The sequence below is a fragment of the Gobio gobio genome (genome assembly GCF_949357685.1).
Source record: "Gobio gobio genome assembly, chromosome: 24".
Taxonomy (NCBI): Eukaryota; Metazoa; Chordata; class Actinopteri; order Cypriniformes; family Gobionidae; genus Gobio; species Gobio gobio.
In genome coordinates, this window is record NC_137120.1 from 19,045,483 (window position 1) to 19,058,305 (window position 12,823).

General features: G+C 39.0%; 1 protein-coding gene across 1 annotated transcript in view; it reads right to left on the reverse strand.

The window, feature by feature from the left end:
* kcnh1b (potassium voltage-gated channel, subfamily H (eag-related), member 1b) overlaps positions 1-12,823 on the reverse strand; it is a gene marked incomplete at both ends in the record, with an annotated part of 91,062 nt that overhangs the window by 33,024 nt on the left and 45,215 nt on the right. The window lies entirely within an intron of this gene.

Below are 12,823 nucleotides of genomic sequence, written 5' to 3' on the forward strand. Positions count from 1 at the left end.
TGCTACTGTAGCATTGGTCTACTGGTCATGGGTTTGATTCCCAGGGAAAGCAAGAACTGACAAAATGTAAAATGTGTACCTTGAATGTTGCAATGTAACTCGCTTTGGATAAAAGCGTCTTCCAAATGCATAAATGTAATAAATGTACTGTATAAAGTAATACACTAATAAAGAGTTTAGAAAGAAGGGAAAATAATTGTTATATTCAAAGATTAAGTTTAAAAGTGCATATATTACAACTTAAAATGTGGTAATCAAGAAAAAATGCACACATTACACTTGTTTTCTATTTGTGGAGTTGAAAATGTTCATCTCATCTAAAAAGGACTTCACAGATATCCAGATTTTGAGATATGATTAAAAACAATGAAAGTGAAAGTGAAGTGAAGTGAAGCCTGCCAAGTATGGTGACCCATACTTGGAATTGTGTGGGCAGCCATATTGCTGCGGCGCCCGGGGAGCAGTTGGGGGTTCGGTGTCTTCCTCAAGGGTCTCACCTCAGTCATGGTATTGAGGGTGGAGGAGAGCGCTGGTTATTAACTGCCTAATGGCCATCTGGAATTGGATCTTATTCAGGTGTATACTGGAAGTGATTGATTTTCATGACGTTTGGTTCCGTAAACGCTTCTTAAACTTCTGTCGACATGGACAGAACACTGTGTTATAAAAAACTGTGACAGCAGAATTATTCACCTTATAATGTCATAGTCGTGTAAACACGCTCTTTTATCAGGATTTCATCTGAATCTGTTTAAGCAAAACTCATCACATGTATGATCTTTGCCCATTACTCTGATTTCGTTCTGCATGTTAACACCTTTAACAGCATTCTGACAGCCTTGTGCACATGTAATGGAAAAACATGCCATTGAAAATCTCATGAAAAACCCTTCTTGCAATGTCTAGTTTTTAGAATGAGCGTTTTCATTCTAATTGGTATGCATGTAAACACACTCATTGACTGAATCAACTCAGTGAATGCAAGTCTTTACTTTCCTAATGTCCAGCTCGAAATGTACAGACTACAATCGTATTATGTTGTATAATAGCTTGTGATATCTTTGTAAATGATGACTGGTGATTCATATCAAGACACGCATTCACAGAGCTTTGTTATAATACATTTTACTTTAACACATTTAAATATACACTGATCAGGCATTACATGATTGATTCATTGATTCACGTGGGGAGCGAAGGCTGGCCCGTGTGGTCCGATCAAACAGACGAGCTACTGTAGGTCAAATTGCTCAAGAAGTTAATGCTGGTTCTGATAGAAAGGTGATAGAAATTTGAAGAATTCATCTTTCAAGATTCTGGCAGTAAGTTTTGGGAGTTCATTTTTTGTCCATCTCCTATCCCGAAGTCCGTTTTGCAGAGATTTTGCTGAAAATTATCTTCCAAAACGTATTGCCAGATTCTGGAAGATGAATTCCTCAAACAGTGGTACGAGAGGATTTGGTGCTGGTCCTTCAAGAGTCACTCTCAACCTATCTGTCTATAAAGCCTATAAAAAACAAAAAAAGTATTCTATTTTCACAACACTTCTTCATGTGTTTTACAACAGTTCACTTTGTGATTCTTATTAAGTGGGGGTCATTTTTTAGGATTCTTTACCTAACTTAAGTCTCTAAGATCCTGACACCTTGCCCATCTGGAAACTCCAGGTAGGTTGCAGTTCTGAAAAATGGTGGCGCTGGATTCTAAAGGGTTCCTGATGGTTTCACACTTAATTTTTCACCTTAATTCTTAATTATTTTGCCTTTTGTCTTTTATTTGTCACCTGGTTTTGTCTGACCCGATGAGCATTTCACTGTCCAATGATCCTGCCTTAAAGGGATAGTTCACCCAAAAATGAAAATTTGATGTTTATCTGCTTACCCCCAAGGCATCCAAGATGTAGGTGTCTTCGTTTCTTCAGTAGAACACAAATTATGATTTTTAACTCCAACCGTTGCTGTGTGCCAGTTGTATAATGCATGTCAATGGGGTCTAATTATATTAGAGTAAAAAAAAACATGGACAGACAACTTCAAATTAAACTCTGCGGCTCGTGACGACACATTGATGTCTTAAGACACGAAACGATCGGTTTCTGAGAGAAACCGAATGGTATTTATGCAATTATATCACCTCATATCAGACGAATGTCTTCAGCTCTCCAGACTGCCATCACTTCCCGTGAGTGAGGTCAAAATTCCGGCCGGGTCATAGATATATACATAGATAACTCATTAGTGCCTGCGTGGATCGCTCGAATGAGGAATCTACGCATACATATATATGACCCGGCCGAAATTTTGACCTCACTCACGGGAAGTGATGGCAGTCTGGAGAGCTGAAGACATTCGTCTGATATGAGGTGAATTAATTGCATAAATACCGTTCGGTTTCTCTCAGAAACCGATCGTTTCGTGTCTTAAGACATCAATGTGTCATCACGAGCCGCGGGGTTTAATTTGAAACTGTTTTGTCTGTCCATGTTTTTTTGACTCTAATATAATTAGACCCCATTGACAAGCATTATATGAGTGACACACAGCAAAGGTTGGAGTTAAAAATCTTAATTTGTGTTCTACTGAAGAAACGAAGACACCTACATCTTGGATGCCTTAGGGATAAGCAGAAAAACATCAAATTTTCGATTTTGGGTGAACTATCCCTTCAACTGCAAATTTTAGTATTGCATTAGTATTGTATGCTTCTAATGGGTATTTAATAATTTTTTGTTAAATCTCTTTTTTGGCTCATTTTATCTTGTAAAAGAAAACGTGCCTAATAAATCTGCACACCTGAATATGGGTGTTTATAAGTTGTTTTTCATTTCCAGCCTTCATGAATAATTACATATCACTTATAAATGATTAAATGAATAGTAGTATTAAGATATAATATTAAAGGGGTGGTAAAACACATTCTTTTGAAGGCTTGACTGTGTTTGTGGGGTGCACTGTAACATGTGTTCATGCTTCGTTTAAAAAAAAATTGCCTTATTTTTCATATATTTGACCTTTATTCTACACTGCTCTGTCCCTCCTTGTAAAACGGTCTGATGCTTTCCGGGTTGTATGAAGCCAGTCCCTCAAAAATACGCAGTGGGTTCAGATTGGTTAGCTGGCCCAGTGTGTTGTGATTCGCTAACCGCCTAGTGCACGTTTGTCGGAAACGTCACGCCCCTTACCGGAGGCTGTGCTTTGGACAGAAACAACGGCGTCAATAAAACCATATGAGCCCGAATCAGACCCAGAACATTTGAGTGAAGATGATCGAGCAGAACCTGTTCATTCCTCAAGAGTAAAGACTGCGGATCTATAATGATCGCTACTGAATGGCACTTTAACTTTTGTATTTTTAGAACGATTATAGCCAAATATCTGACGCAAGAACTAACCCAAAACGAACACTAAGCACTGGCTTTAACTAGTAAGTTAGCCAAATCAAACACAGAACCATGTTTAGCAAGCCTGTAGATAAACAATACATAAAAGCTCTAATCAAAGAATCATTTACACTAATGCCAGGTTCGCTGTTGAGATTTTAACGTTAGTGTTTGTAACGTTAGGTGTTCGTCGGATAACGTTAAGTATGAATAAGCATTTAACAGACTGGTTTGCAGAACAGCGTTGTCATCTGTTTACTTCCTTGCTACAACCTATTACAGGAAAACACATCGATGAAAAATAAATCAGACTTACAGGTTGTGGCCTGTAAACAGCTTCTGTTTGTAAATCCAGCTTTCAAGACAAGCCGTTGTGCATATCCTGTATTGAACTCGCGAAGTTTGTGGAAGTTTGTGTTGTCCTCCGTGAAATGTGCAGCGCGCTTCGTGCATCCACGCACCGGCAGTGTTTTTTTCACGCAGCTGACGTTGTGCAAATCTGGCATTGAAATCGCGAAGACGGTGGATGTTTTCCTCTGTTAGATGTGCTGCAGGGAGCCCTGCTCGCGCCTGATTCCCCGCTGACTCAAACACACGTGCATATAACATGCTGTATCGTCCCCTTGGAATTATAAGGTTCTATCTGACGTTTTTGTCAAAATTGAGTTATTCACATATTCTTATTCTGTGACAACTTATTTACATTATGTGATGTTTTTTTTTAAAGTTGTGTACATTTTGGGACTTTTTATTGAAAAACAAAAAGGTTCTATCTACAAAGTCGAACTCTGACTTGGCTCTATAAGGTTCTATCTGCGTGAGCCAATCAGCACTTCGAATGCACAGAAGAGGACCAATCAGGATCAACTTTATAGGTTGTGTCGCCGGCTTTTTCCTTGACAGGAAAGATCGCAGACACACAATATCTGAGGATTATGGCACACAATGCAAAGTTTTTAAGAAACCTCAAGATCGACAATTTTATTGACGATCTTGTCAAGGACAGCAGCCCGAATTCCAGGCATCACATATAGTCAGTGAATCATTTTTCAATGATTATTAAACTTTATGAATTAATTTGCTGAAGCATGTCTGTTTTCTTGCAGTTTTTAAAGTCTTAAAATGTCTTAATTTTTACAATATTAAGCCTTAAAGGTCAAATAGTAAAAAGTTTAATTGATGGGGTCTTAATTACAACAATAAACGTTAGCATGTTATTTCAGCCATACTGATGTCTAGAGAGAAAGACATTTTACCTGGCCCACTTTAGGTGGAATAAAATCCTGCTCAGATGTATTACAGTAGCTGCTTTCTGTCTAAACAAAAGAAAGATGAACAATTTCTGCAATAATGTGTTTAATTACCCACCAAATTGGTACCAAAAATGTACATCTGCACTGGACAAAATATTTAGACCTGCCTAGCTTAATTTGAAATGTCCTAAATACATGGAAGTGCTAAAAATATGAAATAAATGTCATAAGAAAGGATAAAATTTTACATTCCAACACATGTTGAGACATTGTTACAACATTATTTTTTATATTTAATGTTCAAATAATGGTTTGGCAGATAGAACCTTATAATTCTAAGCGAAAAGTGTTTTTTTAGAATTAGAAGGTTCTATCTGCATTTGACCCATTCCAAAAATCCCCATTTACAATTTTGAGAGGATTTTGATATTGTATATTTAGAATACATTTAGGGTCCCTGTTATTTTCATGTTTGAAAGAAACTTGTTCCCCATATACATTTTCCTATATGTAATGCAAAAACTTTGAAGCTCAATATCTTAAAACTGCTCAGAACGCAGATAGAACCTTATAATTCCAAGGGGACGGTATGTTAAACGCTCTGCAACGCACCCCCGTCCCAAGGAAGGCTGAACAGAGCAAGTACCCCAGACCTGCAATCCGGATGAAAATAACAGCGTTTCCTTGGCATCGCGGCAACAACACTCCAGCCTTACTATACCACAACAGCGCTGCGATACAAAATGGCCTCACCCCCCCTTATTTAATATTCTCGGAGGAGGGGTTTATGTAAATATTGAGCCTGGTGATGTCACCAACCCTGGAGGAATGTCTGTAGTCGCCTGCTGGCCGTTTGCTGTAGTTCTTAGAAACTGATTTCTTTAAAAGCAAATATCTCCCTTTGCTTTAAACTTTGAACGTTGTAACTTTGCAGATGTTGTTTATGCTCAAGCAGCAACATTACACGTTAGCTAAAGTTAGAATAGTGTAATCATGGTTTACCACCCCTTTAAGAATAGTATTAAGATGAATGTGGTTTGGAATTAGTAAAATATGCCTGTGGCAAGCAGCGAGGCAGAGGGAACATGAGAACGGGGCGAGCGCCAGCTCCGGTCTCGTGTCTCATGGAGGAGATTGGACACATAAAAGGAGGCGCAACGACAGTGAAGAACGAAAGAGGACCAGGCCTGGACTTTTTGTTGTGTTTTGTTTATGTTTGTGTGTGTGCGCGCGGCAGTCGTCAATGAGGGATTGCCTGCGTGTTTACTTTCAGTTTGTGTTTATCTTGGATTAAAGTCTTTTAAAAGTTTGCCGGTTCCCACCTCCTTCTTTATCAACAAATCCCATTACAGTACCTAATGAAAATCAACGTGCCAAATAATTCTGCATGCAGAGTACACTGAGTTTCGGTTAATTTATGTGACATGCTGCAGTTCAGGGGGACAGAGACGGCAGAAAGGGCGTCCTGGAAAGTCGATGATGAACACAGACAGTTTCAAGAAAGATGGACATTGCAATAATTTTTGTTTCTCAACTATGAACTTCAATAAATGCAAGAACAGGTTCAGGCTTAAGGCCCATTTATACTTCTGCGTCGAGTGTACGCCGTAGTGTACGCCGTAGGCTACGCGCGTAGCCGACGCCGTCGTGAGCATTTATACTTCTGCGCTGTTGTCTGCGTCAATGTGCAATTCCACATGCAGACACTAGAAGGCAGTGTCCTCGGGCATGTTGGTGTAATCAAGACAACAGCCGAAGAAGAAGCAGCTTGATGTGTAGAATCTGTACATTCATGTCGGAATATCAGCAGCAGTGAGAGAGCGGCTTTTCTTGCAGCTTGAGTTGTTGTATCTAATACAAATTAAGCATCTCTTGTTGATTAGTAAAGTTAAATAAGGCGATCTGGCGCTGGAATGCATTTGTGAAACCATGCGGAGCTCGTGGCCGCTGTTTTCAGCAGCGGTGGCTCAGCAAGCGATTGTTGTTGCGGAGACTTCATTCACGAAATATACCCTAATGTGTCCCTGTTCTTGATATACAATTACTGATTAACATCTTTGGTTTTAATGAGAAAATAAATAAACTATATTCAGCGGATCTATGTATTTATTTACTACCATAAAGAATCGCTGGACTGCAAAATAGTGTGTTATAGCAGACATAAGGAACTATCATCCAATTTCTGGACACACACACACTCCTATCGCAGATTTTTTTATTTATTTATTGACCTGAGGGAAGGGTTCTGGCAGACCAATCACAGCGCTTGCGGTCCGCGTAGAATTGACGCGTTGTTACATTTTTGGAGAGGTGCGCGTCAGGCTACGGCGTAGGGTACGGCGTATCCAACGCGTCTATGCGTAGGGTACGCCGTACCCTCTGCGTGCACTCGACGCAGAAGTATAAATTGGCCTTTAGTGATGCCCATCTTGAAGCTGTACTAAGGGTTTCAACTGTGACCTCGATCAGGGCAAACGTGGCTCAGTTGTGTGAGCAGAAGCGCTGCCAGGTGTCTGGCAAGAAATAAAAAAATATATATATATACGGTATATATATGTGCTGCTGTTTACATTTTTTCTTAAGTATGACAAAAAATACGTTATAGTAATATAATTTAAGTAAATGAGAGCTAATATCACAGCAAATATAGTACATTTCCAGAAATATTGTCCTTTCTTGTTGTGCTTGAACGTTAAAATGGCCCTCCTATGAGATGTCAATCACAGCAATGGCCCCCGAGCCAATTTTAGTTTGAGACCCCTGATTTACACAAATAAAAGTTTACAGTTTTAACGAAAAATTTCATTTTCGGCCAATAATTTTCAGCGGCCAAAACTTTGTTGCATACTAAATTTAAATATATAAGCATTTTAATCTATATATTTTAGCGTGTCAACAATCAGTTCCGTTTTTGAAGAGTGTGCATGTGAGTAAAATGCACAAGGGAACTCCAGAGTATGACAAACCCGCAATGAATCAAACATCAAATAAAACCAAAACGACAAGGAACAAAAAGAGTGAAGTAGACATTAGATGTTCATTACAGCAGGAGATTAATCAGCAGATGTTATTACTCCACCTTCACGTGACATCATTAACGACAGTCCTATATTGTTGAACCAATGTGGTTCAAACAACTGAGGTGCTATTGTTACTATAGTTTTAGGAAACAGTTTTGACTAGTTGGTTAGTTTCTCCAACAGTGCATTGCACTATGGTAGTCCCAGATCGGATCTTGTTGCATGCATGTAAACAGCAAAACATTGGTTGGATAAGTTTTTTTTGCCAGTAATCTGGACTACTCTTAAAGTGCCCCTATTATGCTTTTTTTTAAGTTTTCTTAATTTAGTTTTGGAGGTCTCCAACAACAGGTTTACATGCATCAAAGGTAAAAAAAACTGTTTCATTTTCTCATAATATACATTGCACATCACCACAATGTTCAATGATTCTCAAACGACTCGATGGATGAATGGATGGATGAATCTTTTCCACAAGCCTACTCTGCTTTGATTGGTCAGACGGCCCAGTGTGTTGTGATTGGTCTACCGCATACAGCGCATATTTTGGAAGCTAAATGCTTCCGGAGGCTTCCTAAAGCTTAGTGATAGTACTGTAAAGACAGTGACGATGACGTCGATTTTACACAAATCCCAGCGCGAGTCGGAATTGATGATGAAACATTGAACAAATAGTTATTCAACCCGAACCTTGAGCAGGACGTTTCTGTGATGCTACTCAGTTTTAGGTACAACTTGATTCCTCACCATCAGCATTAAACAGAGGTGGAAAGTAACAAATTACATTTACTCGCGTTACTGTAGTTGAGTAGTTTTTCTTTGTACTTCTACTTTTTTAAGTAGATTTAAAAATCTGTAATTTTACTTTTACTTAAATATGTTTTGTTTGAAGTATTGTACTTCGATAAATTTTAAACCACATCCGTTACTGAGTAAAAATAAATAATACAAATGGGGGAAAACCGCGATCCGGAAACTGCATTGAATTGAAGGTGGGAGAACAAACACGCAAAAATCACAAAAAGATGGAGACGGACGGACAAGACAGACGTCAGATCCAGCTGAAAGCGAAACGCCGTTGTGAACCCCTGGATAGTATGGAAACTTTGGATATAGACAAAAAATAGCCGGGTGTTGTCCTGGAGGATATAAAATTAGCAAAAAAAAATTGATGCAAAGGAGGAAACACATGTTCAGGAACACCATCCCTCTGTGCAGATAAAGGTAGCCTACGTTTATAACTTAAGGCTGAATGATTTCTGTGATGCAGAGGGAATCCCGGAATCTAGACATGACATTTTAATTTACAGTATAATGCAGATGTCACGTAAAACACGCAAACTGATGGATGAATGAATACGTTGAAAGTAGAGCTGTACAATAAATCAAATCGCGACATGGTCTGTGAATATTAAAGCTCAAAACACTGCTATTTAAATATATGATCTGCTTGTTCTGCCTCTGGGTGAATGAGCAGCGCCGTTTCGTCTACTAGCCTGCATACTCAGGTACGCGATGCTTGTGGTGTTTAATGTCCCACAAACCATATTTGGACATGAAATTAACATTTCCAGAGCTGATCTGAGACCCCCTAATGAGTATTTTCATAATTTTATTTGATTAAAAACCATTGTCAAATACACTCTGAAACAGGTCAAATTAAACGTTTGGTTTAGATGAAATTGTGACCGAAATATATCACTATTGTAGGCCTACAATAGAATACTTGTCAAAATAATAATATTAATAACAATAATAATAATACATAATTTAAACATTATTTAAGAATATATTTTTAAATCCATGGTTTAATTTAGTAAAACTGTTTTGCAGCGCTTTGCCAAAAAAACTAAAGGATAAAAGTTTGTTACATTTTATTTGATTACCACCGTTTTGGTAGGCTAATGTATTTGTATTAAATCATAAAAAAGAAAATTTCACAGGACTCTATTATTCTTAAAGTTGTTAATCTAATTCATAATAATTTATTTAATTTAGTTCGTTAGACATGTTTTATTGATTTTTTTTTCCATTTTTTCCATTAATTTAACATTTTAACTGGTGATAATAATAACCATAATTTAAAAATACTGTTTATTTATTAAATAATTAAAACCGCGATGCTGTGAAACTGATGTTTTCATATCGTGAAAACCTCATTCTATTACAACCCTACTGTCACAGGGTGTTTTGGTGTTGGTTCATGTTCATTGTTCCCTGTTCATGTTTTAAGGTTATCATGTTCTTATGTTTTACTGTCATGTTTCTAGTTTGTTTTGTCATGTGTTGCATTGTCATGTGATTCCCATGCCCTCATGTGATCTTGTGTCTTGTCCTGTCATTGGTTCATTGTCTCATTGTCGCATCACTGTTCACAGGTGTCACTTGTCTTGTCATTAGTCTGTGTGTATTTAAGCCCTCATGTTTGCCATGTGTCTTTGTCAAGTATTGAATGTTGTAACCTGCTGTCGGTGAGTTCTATTAGTTAAAGCTCCTTTTAGTTTGTTTTTGCCAAGTCCTCGTTTTATGTTTTGTTATGAATAAAGTACTGCACATGGGTCCTTCAACTTGCCTCCAGTGGAATCCCTCGTTACAGAATACTTGACCGCCATTATGGACCCCGCAGTTGTTTTGCTGCGTTTACGCCAGGGGAATCGTCCCCTGGAAAATTATGTTCAGGAGTTCTGTGGACTTTCATGCCAAGTAGATTTTAATGATCAGGCACTCAAGGACATTTTTTATTTTGGACTGAATGAGCACATAGCTTATTTAATGCCTGAGAGCACTTTGCCGTGGACTCTGGCCCAGTATATAGATCAGGCTCTTTTGTTGGGCGGCTCGGCCTTTACTGTGGGGACAGTGGATGAGGAGCTCCACTGTCCCACAGTACTCTCCACACCAGTGAGCCAAGCCCACGTCCAGGCTCCAGCCCACGGCCCTGTCCAGGCTCCAGCCCACGAGCCCGCTGTCCCGCCCAAGAAAATTTGGGGGGGGGCAAGGGGTACATGGAGGCCATGAAGGCCACGCCTCTGTGGCCCCCTAAACCGCCGTTACCGCCATGGCCGGATGAACTGCCGTTACCGCCATGGCCTGGTGAACTGCCGTTACCGCCATGGCCTGGTGAACTGTCGTTGCCGCCATGGCCACCCACGCCTGAGGGTCCAGGTCCTCCCACGCCTGAGGGTCCAGGTCCTCCCACGCCTGAGGGTCCAGGTCCTCCCACGCCTGAGGGTCCAGGTCCTCCCACGCCACAGGGTCCAGGTCCGCCCACGCCACAGGGTCCAGGTCCGCCCACGCTCCCAGGCCCGTCCAGGTCATGTCTGGGTCCGGTGCCCCTGCACGGGCCTGGCCCACCATCCCTCCCCCAAGACCGCCCCCCAAGACGTTTTGTTGAGACTCTCTGTTAGGCCATTGGTGTTGTGGTATTGTTTGGGCATCAGGGGCCGCCCATAGAGGGGGGGATCTGTCACAGGGTGTTTTGGTGTTGGTTCATGTTCATTGTTCCCTGTTCATGTTTTAAGGTTATCATGTTCTTATGTTTTACTGTCATGTTTCTAGTTTGTTTTGTCATGTGTTGCATTGTCATGTGATTCCCATGCCCTCATGTGATCTTGTGTCTTGTCCTGTCATTGGTTCATTGTCTCATTGTCTCAGGTGTCACTTGTCTTGTCATTAGTCTGTGTGTATTTAAGCCCTCATGTTTGCCATGTGTCTTTGTCAAGTATTGAATGTTGTAACCTGCTGTCGGGGAGTTCTATTAGTTAAAGCTCCTTTTAGTTTGTTTTTGCCAAGTCCTCGTTTTATGTTTTGTTATGAATAAAGTACTGCACATGGGTCCTTCAACTTGCCTCCAGTGGAATCCCTCGTTACACCTACACGAGAGAGTCCCCCACCCCGCTGTTAAAAAAAGTAACTCAGTAACTTTTACTCTGAGTACATTTTAAATGAATTACTTTTACTTGAGTACATTTTTAGATTGGTACTTTTACTTGTACTTAAGTAAAATTTCATTGAAGTAATAGTACTTTTACTTGAGTAGAATATTTTGTTACTGTTTCCACCTCTGGCATTAACAAGTGTGTGTGCCAATTAACAAACCCGTATGTGTGTGTGTGTGCGTGTACGGGAACTGTATCAATTACAGCGCATATGTTAGCCGAGCACTAACGTGAATCACTGATGTAACATTAAAAACAAAACAAATCTTGCTCCATCCTTTATCTTTACTCAAAGTAGTAAGAAAGATAGACAATCTGCATTAATAGACACAGTAATAGCAGATTTACAGTAATAATTCAGTAAGACCGTAATAACGTGAGTTAGCTGGTTAGCCAGATACTTGCACAATAAACACATTGTAGAGCACAGCGACTTCTCGAAATGATGCTATCCAGTATCCGCTGCAGTGTTTGAGGGGATTCAAGTTTTCCCTGGTGTCTGCACGTGCAATAAGCTAATGTTTCGTCTTGACGTCACATCAAAACCGCTTGGGATTCGTTTAAAAAACAATTTTTTTAATTGACTTAGAGTCGAGTATTACTTTAGAACTTTATATATGGTGCACTTTCAGATTTAAAACTTTGCAGGATGATTTCATTCATTTAGAACTATGTTACACACTACATGAAAGGTAATAAAAAAAATCCCTAATAGGGGCTCTTTAAAGGTTCTAATTCCAATATATCTGATATCAAGAACCCATTTACATACAGTATATTAAGATCTGTAAAGTGTTAAGCTTAAACAGGGTCCAATCTACAAATGGTGAATATTACTTAACATCACTGAAAAGACCTAAATACATTAATTTATACCATATATATATATATATATATATATATATATATATATATATATATATATATATATATATATATATATATATATATATATATATATATAGGTTAAATCAGGTAAAAATAGCTTTTTAAGCTACAATTGCAGATTACCACTTTTTACAGGATAGAAATGTTGAAATGACTTGTATTTGCATGTCAAATGACCTGTCTCATATTCACAGTCTGTTTGATTTAGTTAGGAAGTTTATGAAAAGCCAAATGCTCTAAATGAGCAATGTAACAGTGTTACTCAACTAAACCACACAACACTGACCACAAGTTGCATGAAGCAATTAGAAAAACACAGAATTAATCCGTTTACTTTGGTAGAGA